We start from the raw sequence: 13,316 nt of genomic DNA, 5'->3' as shown, positions 1-13,316 counted from the left end.
ATGTGAGAAGTAGAAAGTACAGGTATTTGTGTTCAACATGTGAGAAGTAGAAAGTACAGGTATTAGGGTTCAACATGTAAGAAGTAGAAAGTACAGGTATTTGTGTTCAACATGTGAGAAGTAGAAAGTACAGGTATTTGTGTTCAACATGTAAGAAGTAGAAAGTACAGGTATTTGGGTTCAACATGTAAGAAGTAGAAAGTACAGGTATTTGAGTTCAACATGTAAGAAGTAGAAAGTACAAGTATTTGGGTTCAACATGTGAGAAGTAGAAAGTACAGGTATTTGTGTTCAACATGTGAGAAGTAGAAAGTACAGGTATTAGGGTTCAACATGTAAGAAGTAGAAAGTACAGGTATTAGGGTTCAACATGTAAGAAGTAGAAAGTACAGGTATTTGTGTTCAACATGTAAGAAGTAGAAAGTACAGGTATTTGAATTCAACATGTGAGAAGTAGAAAGTACAGGTATTTGTGTTCAACATGTAAGAAGTAGAAAGTACAGGTATTTGTGTTCAACATGTAAGAAGTAGAAAGTACAGGTATTTGAATTCAACATGTGAGAAGTAGAAAGTACAGGTATTTGAGTTCAACATGTGAGAAGTAGAAAGTACAGGTATTTGTGTTCAACATGTAAGAAGTAGAAAGTACAGGTATTTGAATTCAACATGTGAGAAGTAGAAAGTACAGGTATTTGAGTTCAACATGTAAGAAGTAGAAAGTACAGGTATTTGTGTTCAACATGTAAGAAGTAGAAAGTACAGGTATTTGTGTTCAACATGTGAGAAGTAGAAAGTACAGGTATTTGAGTTCAACATGTGAGAAGTAGAAAGTACAGGTATTTGAGTTCAACATGTGAGAAGTAGAAAGTACAGGTATTTGAGTTCAACATGTAAGAAGTAGAAAGTACAGGTATTTGTGTTCAACATGTAAGAAGTAGAAAGTACAGGTATTTGAGTTCAACATGTAAGAAGTAGAAAGTACAGGTATTTGAGTTCAACATGTAAGAAGTAGAAAGTACAGGTATTTGAGTTCAACATGTGAGAAGTAGAAAGTACAGGTATTTGTGTTCAACATGTAAGAAGTAGAAAGTACAGGTATTTGTGTTCAACATGTGAGAAGTAGAAAGTACAGGTATTTGAGTTCAACATGTGAGAAGTAGAAAGTACAGGTATTTGAGTTCAACATGTAAGAAGTAGAAGTACAGGTATTTGTGTTCAACATGTAAGAAGTAGAAAGTACAGGTATTTGGGTTCAACATGTGAGAAGTAGAAAGTACAGGTATTTGTGTTCAACATGTAAGAAGTAGAAAGTACAGGTATTTGAGTTCAACATGTGAGAAGTAGAAAGTACAGGTATTTGAGTTCAACATGTGAGAAGTAGAAAGTACAGGTATTTGAGTTCAACATGTAAGAAGTAGAAAGTACAGGTATTTGTGTTCAACATGTAAGAAGTAGAAAGTACAGGTATTTGAGTTCAACATGTGAGAAGTAGAAAGTACATGTAAGAAGTAGAAAGTACAGGTATTTGGGTTCAACATGTAAGAAGTAGAAAGTACAGGTATTTGGGTTCAACATGTAAGAAGTAGAAAGTACAGGTATTTGGGTTCAACATGTAAGAAGTAGAAAGTACAGGTATTTGGGTTCAACATGTGAGAAGTAGAAAGTACAGGTATTTGGGTTTCAACATGTAAGAAGTAGAAAGTACAGGTATTTGTGTTCAACATGTAAGAAGTAGAAAGTACAGGTATTTGGGTTCAACATGTAAGAAGTAGAAAGTACAGGTATTTGGGTTCAACATGTGAGAAGTAGAAAGTACAGGTATTTGTGTTCAACATGTGAGAAGTAGAAAGTACAGGTATTTGGGTTCAACATGTGAGAAGTAGAAAGTACAGGTATTTGGGTTCAACATGTAAGAAGTAGAAAGTACAGGTATTTGTGTTCAACATGTAAGAAGTAGAAAGTACAGGTATTTGGGTTCAACATGTGAGAAGTAGAAAGTACAGGTATTTGGGTTCAACATGTAAGAAGTAGAAAGTACAGGTATTTGGGTTCAACATGTAAGAAGTAGAAAGTACAGGTATTTGGGTTCAACATGTAAGAAGTAGAAAGTAAAGGTATTTGGGTTCAACATGTAAGAAGTAGAAAGTACAGGTATTTGAGTTCAACATGTAAGAAGTAGAAAGTACAGGTATTTGGGTTCAACATGTAAGAAGTAGAAAGTAAAGGTATTTGGGTTCAACATGTAAGAAGTAGAAAGTACAGGTATTTGTGTCGTCAGAAAAATAAGTAGTGGAGTAAAGTACTGATACCAGAAAGATGTACTTTAAGTACAGTAACAAAGTATTTGTACTCCACTTCTTCCCACCTCACAGTTATCACTGAAGGAATGACACGCAGCAGAGATAAAGGGTGGATGAGGGGAATAACGGGGGCAAAAAGACACATAAGGCTATTCTGACGCACTTACTGTAAATAATATCCTACTTTTAAATTGTGTTAACTAATAATAATACATTTTATTTGTACTAAGCACTTCATTGCTCAAAGTAATCCCAACGTGCTACAAGGGGCATAATATAATTAAACACAACTTTAATAACATGCTTAAAAAGCTGTTATCTGTCAGAGTACAGATGTTGTCTTTCAATGTCAACATGTTTCTATTTCACTTCGTAGGTCTGTTTTATTCTATGAGATGTTTGTATTTGTTTATGCCGTTTAGATTCTACTGTGGCGCAAAAAATGGGATTAATAAAGTAAATCTTATCTTGTTGATGTTGTGCCATATCTTTATTCAGCCCTTATCACATTAAAAGTGTACATTTGAGTTTTCACAGCTCAAAGTAATCTTTGTTGCAAGAACGCAGCAGCTCTCCTCGTGCTATGAGACTCAGCAAGTCGTCCTCCACACGCCAACAGAATATGTTTTTTATGTATCTAGCATAAAGGGACTATGCATTGTAAATTCATCTTAAAACAGGGCATGAGGGATTGTTTCCTGCAGGCTGGTAGTCCTCTCACATGCAGTCGATGTCCCTGCATCGTATCCTCATTGCACTGCTTTCTTTATGATATATTATTAGAAAAAGTAAGTTCAATTTTCCTATAACTGTCGAGCAAGACGAGCGCTCCATGCTTATTCGAGCTCCTTCAGAGCAAAAATAACCTGTTTGAGAACACACGAACACACACACACACACCACACACACACACACACACCAACACACACACACACACACACACACACACCACACACACACACACACACACACACACCACACACACACACACACACACACACACACACACACACACACACACCTGTTTTACCCCCTACAGAAAAAGGACCATGGAGGAGGAGACGGAGGATGAGAGAGGGGGTTTTTAAGACTCATATTCAAATACAAAAGAACATGTACAAGTCGTATAGCCTCCAGGCACTGTGCTCCCGTATTTACAGTCATCGTAACAGGCAGCGAACCTCTCCGTGGTACGACCGTCTTTTTGAGATATGCAGGTACAAGAAAGCCTATGAGGTCTGAGATAAAAACCGGTGAGTGTGAGGGGAATGAATCACTGTCGAGAACTACACCATCTAGTTTTACCGACGCTCTGAAACTTGGTCATTGCATCTTGTACGACTTGCACGATGCATCGAAAACATGGTGTACTCCATAATACACTAAAATAAATACATAATAAAACAAGGAATACATTAGAACAACATAACGTCCAGAATAGCAAGGTATTGATTCTTTAATTTAGCTTATGACGGGAAACCGGGAGACTCTTTATTCTGAACTCTTAATGTGTACACACACACACATACACACACACACACACACACACACACACACACACACACACACACACACACACACACACACACACACACACACACACACACACACACACACACACGTTATACTGTTTACCTTTTTGTCGAACAGTATATATATATTTTGTGGCTGATTATAAATAAACAACCGACTAAGCCTATGTATCGAATGGACGAATAGAACTCAGTCAAAGTTACAGAAATGATAATGCATAAGCTGTATGTGTCGGACAGCCTGCTGCAGTCCATGTCTATAACCAAATCAAGATGAGACATTTTCAATATGATATTAATGTGACAGCAGAGTGCAAGTAGAGTATTTGATGCTGTTCTTTTATCTTTTAAATTGAGCAGTGGCTGTGAAAACCTATTTTATATTTGATACATTATGGATATTCTAGTGCTTTTTCAGAACAATATTTTGACACGCTCATGAAGAATTTATAGCACGAGCAAGAATCCAGTGAATAGTAAAAACTGCAGCGTCTTGGATGATCTGGGATCAGTGTCATGTCTTGCCGAAGTTTCCCTTTACCATTGAACTCCATTCTCTTTAAACCCTCAAAGAAGAACAAGGACAACATTGAGGCTTTTCTTCATTCTGACATGCAATGGCTGCTTTGATGCATCAATATTGAACTGAACCTGACTCTGTATATTTTCACAAAGCAGAGTAAAGAGGAATCAATGAGGCCCTTCATGCAGATGGCTCATTGGCCAATAGGAGTAATGGAGCGCAGACAGCCGCGACGCCATTGGCCGCTGCGTGTGATGCCTGGAAAGATAGATGGAGAATGAAAACACTCGCTGTCATTTCGACTCCATCACTCTCAGCACTTTGGTCACTTCCAGAAGAGGCTAGCTGTCCGTGACGACAGCTCATCAGCAGATCCTCTGTACACTGAACAAAAGCATGCAGCAGTAGAAAAGCCACGGGTCAGTGAACTTTAAGGGGGGGGGGGGGAAGTACTCATTGAGGTGTGTTCTGATCTCGTTCCTCCATGAATACACCAGATGATCCGGAGCACATGAAACTGTGATTTGTAGTGGATTATAATCTTCATTCGTTCAAGAACAATTTGAAGGCAGAACATGACGGCCATCTTAAAAAGCACAGCAGATGAAATGTGATAAATTAGCCTCGTAGTGGAATTACATTTTTGTTCTAACGACCCTGCACTAAAGAAGTAAACCAAACACATCGACACCTATCCAGTTTGTGACTTATTCCTGACTTGACGACACAGAAAGCTGCCGTTTCAGCACAAAGTTGTGTCTCTTAAATCTGAACAAAAGCATGGCGGCAGTAGAAAAGCCACGGGTCAGTGAACTTTAAGGGGGGGGGGGGGTACTCATTGTGTCTGGAAGAGAGGTGTATTCTGATCTCGTACCTCCATGAAGACACCAGGTGATCCGGAGCACATGAAACTGTGATTTGTTTCTTTCACCTCACAGCCTCAGAGAGAGAGGATGAGAAATGAAGAAGACGAAGAACAAAAGCCTCGTCTCAGTCTGAGAGTCAAGACAGGAGTCTCATTGGTATTCAGTGCATTAGCGAGGGCCAGCCATGCTGCATTTATTTATGAAGAGCAGTTCTTCTGAGGTGTGAGGAGGGGAGCGGGGCGTCGTGAGAACAGGGCGAAATTAAGTGCGTGAGCTTTCTTTCTCCAACAGTTCAAACTCTATTGCAATGCAAATGATCCCAACAACTCACTCTATGCCGAGCTGATTCATACTGTTCTCCCAGAGGTGGGAAGTAGTGGAGTACAAATATTTCGTTACTGTACTTAAGTACATTTTTCTGGCTTTACTCCTTATTTTCTGACGACTTTTTACTTTTACTTCTTACATGTTGAACCCAAATACCTGTACTTTCTACTTCTCACATGTTGAACACAAATACCTGTACTTTCTACTTCTCACATGTTGAACTCAAATACCTGTACTTTCTACTTCTCACATGTTGAACCCAAATACCTGTACTTTCTACTTCTCACATGTTGAACACAAATACCTGTACTTTCTACTTCTTACATGTTGAACCCAAATACCTGTACTTTCTACTTCTTACATGTTGAACTCAAATACCTGTACTTTCTACTTCTTACATGTTGAACACAAATACCTGTACTTTCTACTTCTTACATGTTGAACTCAAATACCTGTACTTTCTACTTCTTACATGTTGAACTCAAATACCTGTACTTTCTACTTCTTACATGTTGAACACAAATACCTGTACTTTCTACTTCTTACATGTTGAACTCAAATACCTGTACTTTCTACTTCTTACATGTTGAACACAAATACCTGTACTTTCTACTTCTTACATGTTGAACCCAAATACCTGTACTTTCTACTTCTTACATGTTGAACACAAATACCTGTACTTTCTACTTCTTACATGTTGAACTCAAATACCTGTACTTTCTACTTCTTACATGTTGAACTCAAATACCTGTACTTTCTACTTCTTACATGTTGAACCCAAATACCTGTATTTTCTACTTCTTACATGTTGAACTCAAATACCTGTACTTTCTACTTCTTACATGTTGAACTCAAATACCTGTACTTTCTACTTCTCACATGTTGAACTCAAATACCTGTACTTTCTACTTCTTACATGTTGAACTCAAATACCTGTACTTTCTACTTCTACATGTTGAACACAAATACCTGTACTTTCTACTTCTTACATGTTGAACTCAAATACCTGTACTTTCTACTTCTTACATGTTGAACTCAAATACCTGTACTTTCTACTTCTTACATGTTGAACTCAAATACCTGTACTTTCTACTTCTTACATGTTGAACTCAAATACCTGTACTTTCTACTTCTTACATGTTGAACTCAAATACCTGTACTTTCTACTTCTCACATGTTGAACTCAAATACCTGTACTTTCTACTTCTTACATGTTGAACTCAAATACCTGTACTTTCTACTTCTTACATGTTGAACACAAATACCTGTACTTTCTACTTCTTACATGTTGAACTCAAATACCTGTACTTTCTAGGGGTGCACCGAATGGGAAACAGTTGGCCGAAAACCGAATGCCGAAAGGCCGAAAATGATTAATAGAAATATATATATATAATGTATACATTTTGTACCAATGTTGTTCAGCTACCTGATTATGGAAATAGACATGATTATGGCAAAACTTAACTTAAATAATAATCACTATTATGGGTCCATAAAACATTTATTCAGCACTTTTGAATGCATACAGTACATTTATATATGTCATGTATTATTGCTAAAAAACATTATATCGCAGTCTTAGTGTCGCCAACTCGTTTCTAATATGCAAAGACAACAAATTCGTCTATGATGTATTTTCGATCAGACGAGATCTCTCTCCCGTCTGTGTGCGAGGGGGCGGGGCAGTTTACACACACGCAGCTGCTACATGCAGCGGAGCACACTGCGGAGATGGCGGAGAGAACGCGCTCCGAGGTGTGGTTAAACTTTACCCGTCTCGATGTGGAGAATACTTGTTACCATAAGTGCAATAAGAGTTTAGCATGTAAGCACGAGCAATTTGTCTAAACATTTAGCAAAAGTGCACCGCATGCAGACGGAGGAATGCACCGGGTTCGACCGTCTTTCTAGCAGCTCTGTAGCCCCATCCATGAGTAACGTTTCCACGTCAGGTCAGGGGCGGGGCTTCAGGGGGGGCTGTAGGGGCAGGGCTCCCCGGGCCCGGGACGGTCAGGACCCAATGGGGGCCCGTCGCCGAGGCAGCAGGCTCCGCCCCCGAGATATTCGCCGGCGGGCCCTGCTGCCTCGCGCCACTGAGTGCACTGACGTTCGTGGTCATATTAGGTATAAAGCAATGTAGCCTATAATACGAGTTGAACTTGTGCTGCTATTTTCACACTCACATTTAACATTAAAACATGAAAAATTGCAAGTGAATCCCTTCTATTGTCTCCAAATGTATTTTGGGTAAAATCGTCATCAACAGCCGTCCATCAACATCATACGTAAATGAACGTCAACGTCATCATCAATCACTTGTCATTCAACAGAGCACTGCCTAAGCATGAGCAGTTATAAACACAAAAGTGGAGCTACAAAACGCAAAGAAAAAGATAAAAAGGAGGACCAAAAGGCCAAATTGTCCAAGCTAGATGGATATTTTTTTCGCCCTACTCCTCCTCCTGCGGGAGATGAACCTGAAGTTGTTGCCACTGCCAGCCGTGTTTCATCCCCGAGCCCCAGCCCGCCAACAACGTTAGTGGGGGTTAGCCAGATTTACAGGTAGGCTACAATCACGGACACACACTGTCAACAAGAAAATGTGAGTTTGTAAATGTTGATATCATATGGTTGTTGTTACTTCGTGTACCTCGGCCGCCTAGCTTATTTCCTTTTCTGTCTCTCGGCTGTAGTGATGATGATAATAGGGACGACTCAGCAGCTGCTAGCTGCTCGTCTAGAGGAGAGCCAGGCCTGACGCTTGACCAGCCGCACCCCTCCCCCTCCGGCTCCTTACCTGCTGCGCCGCAAGGTGAAGAAGTACCGGACACTGGGAATGAAAGCAGCAACAGGTCTCCTCCTCATGCTACGCCTACGGGTGAAACTCAGACCACGGATCATGATGTGTTCTGCAATTATCCTCTGGAGCGTTTTCCGACTGATCGGGCAAACTATTTTGAAAACATTGAGGACGCCAATATCAAAAGATATATCCTTAAAATGGGCCCATGCAAACCCAAAGGTCCATTTCCCAAAGACAAGGATAACCGTTGCTTTTCAGAAAGCTATTACACCTCCACCACACAAGTTGGGATGAAATTTCCACGCAGCTGGATGTGCTATTCCCCAAATTTGGACTGCTGCTACTGTGAGCCTTGCTGGCTTTTTGCCAACCGAAAGGCACCGTTCTACAACAATGCATGGGTAAACGGAATAAAAGACTGGAAACATCTTTCTACTAAAATTGAGAGGCATGAATCCACTCAAATACACCTTGGTGCATGCGTAGTATATGAGCAGTGGAAAACCAACGGCACAATAGACGCTGACATGGAGAGGAATGTGCGTAATGCCGCCCAATTTTGGAGACAGGTCGTGGAGCGCATTGTTAATGTAACTCTCACTCTAGCTTCAAGCAACTTGGCATTCAGGGGCCATCGAGAGGTTCTAGGTCAGGGAAAAGCTGGCAACTTTTTATCAATAATAGAATTATTGGCTCGCTACGACCCTGTTTTGAAAGAGCTAATCAACCGACCAGCAGGGTCAGTGAAATACCTCAGTCACCAGATTCAAGATGAGATTATTTACATATTATCTCAACATGTGAAAGCTGACATCATTGATGAAATAAACGAAGCCCCATTTTATTCCGTCATCATGGACACAACGCAAGATGTGTCAAAGATAGACCAGTTGAGTCAGGTTTACCGTTACATCACTGTTGTTAAGAACGACATGGATATTGCAACAGATATACAGATCAATGAAGTCTTTTGGGTTTTGAAGTGACTGAAGGTTCATCAGCTTCAGAGCTTGAAAACAAAATCCTTGGTTCTATAGAGAAAAACGGATTAGATCTGTCTAAATGTCGCGGACAGGGCTATGATGGGGCGGCTAATATGAGTGGTGTGTATTCAGGCGTGCAAGCAAGAATAGCCGAGAAGGAGCCCCTTGCTCACTATGTTCATTGCGCTGCTCATAATCTCAACCTAGCACTCAACGACTCTGTTAAAAATGTCCCTGGAGTGAAGCAGTTCTATGACACTATAGAGACGCTCTACAACTTTTTTGGTCACAGTATCAAACGATGGGCATTGCTCAGTGAGTTAATGACGCCAGAGAGCAGAACTATCACATTAAAACGCTTATGTCCCACTCGCTGGTCATCTCGCCATGATGCGCTTGTTGCGTTAAGGCACAGATATGGAGACATTATAAAAGCCCTCGTCAAAATATCCCTTACCAGTGACAAAAAGGATGAGCGCAATGAAGCAAGTGCACTCAAGAATGCCATAAGCAAATTTCGCTTTCTATTTTTGGTCAACATGCAGACCAAGATTTTGGAAAGCATAAATTGTGCTTCACAGTTACTGCAAGCAAAAGACGCGGATATTCTCAAAGCATCTACTCTACTGCAAAATGCCATCAGTGTTTTGGTGGAGTATAGGGGACAATTTGATGAGGCGAAGTCTGCCACTCTTGCCCTGGCTACTAAATGGGGAAGTCAAACACAGTTTGAAACAACCAGGGCCAGGAAAGTTAAGAGACACTTTGATGAACTTTCTGAAGACAGCCGCCTCACTGACGCAGAGAGCAACTTTCGGGTGACCGTTTTCAATGCATGTCTCGATATAATCATCCAGCAACTGTCCCAAAGATTCACCAGCTTAAATGCAACTGTGAACATGTTTGAGGCAATTCACCCCAACACACTACTGCAAGCAAAGGATGAGGATTTACACCAAGCTGCCCAGCGGCTTAGAGAGCACTACAGTCGGGACATCGCTGCCAGCTTCCCTGGCCAGCTGCTTTCTTTCAGAACCTGTTTCAGGGACCAAATACAAAAACTAAAATCTGTCGCGGATCTGGTAAAAATGCTCATTGTTTACAACCCAGCAGTAACATCTACATTCAGTGAGGTTTTGCACAGCCTTCATCTTATTTCTGACTCTTCCTGTCACCGTGGCAACCGCCGAGCGCTCTTTCTCCAAATTAAAACTCATCAAAAACTATTTGAGGAGCACGATGGGACAGGAGAGACTGAGTGGACTGGCCTTGCTGTCCATCGAAAGTGACCGAGCCAAGAAATTGGACATACAGCGGATTGTGGACGAGTTCGCGGAGCGCAAGGCTCGCCGAGTACCCTTCAAGTAGTGGTGAGTACACTTCAAATTTAATTTGTACAGTAGCCTACTTGTACGTGAACGTATGGGCCGCCGTGCCAATTTTACACTGCTCTGCTCTCATGGTGGCTGCTGGCTGTCCATGGTGAATGGTGTGTCAGAAATGTAGTCATTTTATTAGGCGATGTTTTCGTTGTCCTTGTGGTTTGTTGGACTTTATGTCATGTTATATCATTATTATCTCTGATATATATTTATATTTCGTTTCTATACCCTTTGTAGAAACGAAATCTTAAATATTACACCTTTTCTTTAGTTACTTTTCTTTCAAACATTGTTTTAAATTGTAATCTTACTGACTGAGCGACTTTTTACGCACGAGCGTCAGATTACCACCCCGGACTCCCGATATTTTTGTCAAGCTTTATTGGGTTGAAAGGGCCCGGTCATGTGGCCCCGCCCCCCGGCCCGGGTCTGATATGTGCCGCCAGTGCGTCAGGTGTTATGTATGCTAGCAGCAACACACGGAGTTAACTCCATGATACAAACATGGGTTAATGATTAGAGGAAACTGAGTTATTTAGTTTGTTAAAATTTCAGCTATTCTGTTTACAGTCTGTCATCAGATTATTTAATACGATTTGTTAAAGGCTCAGTAATCTCGATGACAAAGGTCAATGTTCCCCCCCACTGTGAGCCAGCCGCGAGCATGGTCGCCGCGTCTTTATTACGTCATCACAACAACACGTTAGGTTACCAACGTAGCCTGTTCTGACATTCGGTGATATTTTTTCGGTGCAAAAAGGCCCTTTCGGCTTTCCATTTTCGGCCGATAATTTTCGGTGGCCGAATATTCGGTGCATCCCTAGTACTTTCTACTTCTTACATGTTGAACTCAAATACCTGTACTTTCTACTTCTCACATGTTGAACTCAAATACCTGTACTTTCTACTTCTTACATGTTGAACTCAAATACCTGTACTTTCTACTTCTTACATGTTGAACACAAATACCTGTACTTTCTACTTCTCACATGTTGAACTCAAATACCTGTACTTTCTACTTCTCACATGTTGAACTCAAATACCTGTACTTTCTACTTCTTACATGTTGAACTCAAATACCTGTACTTTCTACTTCTAACATGTTGAACTCAAATACCTGTACTTTCTACTTCTTACATGTTGAACACAAATACCTGTACTTTCTACTTCTACATGTTGAACTCAAATACTTGTACTTTCTACTTCTCTCATTTCCCAAACAGCTGGTTCCTTTAGTCTGAATGTGTGTTTGATGCGTGATCATTATTCTTTAGAGTCATTGCGTGCCTATTGATTTGAACACGATCCGTGTATCCATCATTTCCTGGTCTTCTCTAAAGAAGAGGGACCAATGGAAACGTTGTCATGTTGCCGTTGTTCAGCATGGAAACATTCATTAGCTAACAATGACATTATTGTTCTATTAATATAAAGGGAGGTCAGGTACTCTTTAAAACAGCTGCTAGTTCTGGGTACTTTCTACTAAGTACATTTCGAAGCCCATACTTCTTTACTTTTACTTTAAAGTCAGTACTTCTACTTTTATCAGAGTATTTTTAAACACGAGTATCTGTACTGCTACTCGAGGAAAGGATGTGTGTACTTTTGCCATCTCTGTATTCTCCTCTAATTGCTTGGTGAGAGTAAGCCTTTGTGCTTGTACGTTGCTTTTGCTTGCATGCGGTTCGACCCCAGGTCTCCTCGCTCGGCACAGAGGTAGAAAAGGAGCATTAATTCTTAACCCTGTGGGAGGAACGTCTGTGAAATCCATCTCTGTCTCGTCCCCCTCGAGAGCCAAAAGGTCGCTCAGCTGTCAGGAAGTAGAATTCAATACCTCAACCTTTCAAGCATGTCTCTATCCTCTGTGTCGCCGTCAGAGCTTCACAATCCCTCTGTGATGCGTCTCTGACATCATCTCATGCTCTCCTCCCCGAAAACGAGGCTCCGCTGACAGCCTCGCTGACAGGAGACGAGACGCATTACCTCCGAACATCCAGGGTTATCCTGCTGACCGCAATGTATTCATCTGCAATGTATTCATCTGCAATGTATTCATCTGCAATGTATTCATCCTCAATGTATTCGTCCTCAATGTATTTGTCCTCAATGTATTCATCTGCAATGTATTCGTCCTCAATGTATTTGTCCTCAATGTATTCATCTGCAATGTGTTTGTCCTCAATGTGTTCGTCCTCAATGTGTTCGTCCTCAATGTATTCGTCGTCCTCAATGTATTCGTCGTCCTCAATGTGTTCGTCCTCAATGTATCCGTCCTCAATGTGTCCGTCCTCAATGTGTCCGTCCTCAATGTATTCATCGTCCTCAATGTGTTCGTCCTCAATGTATTCGTCCTCAATGTATTCGTCCTCAATGTATTCATCCGCAATGTATTTGTCCTCAATGTATTCGTCCTCAATGTGTTCGTCCTCAATGTGTTCGTTCTCAATGTATTCATCTGCAATGTATTCGTCCTCAATGTATTCGTCCGCAATGTGTTCGTCCTCAATGTGTTCGTCCTCAATGTGTTCGTCCTCAATGTGTTCGTCCTCAATGTATTCGTCCTCAATGTATTCGTCCTCAATGTATTCGTCTGCAAT

The sequence above is a fragment of the Gymnodraco acuticeps genome, unplaced genomic scaffold (assembly GCF_902827175.1).
Source record: "Gymnodraco acuticeps unplaced genomic scaffold, fGymAcu1.1, whole genome shotgun sequence".
NCBI lineage: Eukaryota > Metazoa > Chordata > Actinopteri > Perciformes > Bathydraconidae > Gymnodraco > Gymnodraco acuticeps.
The sequence above is the reverse complement of the archived record's forward strand: the minus strand, read 5'-3'. Positions refer to the sequence as shown.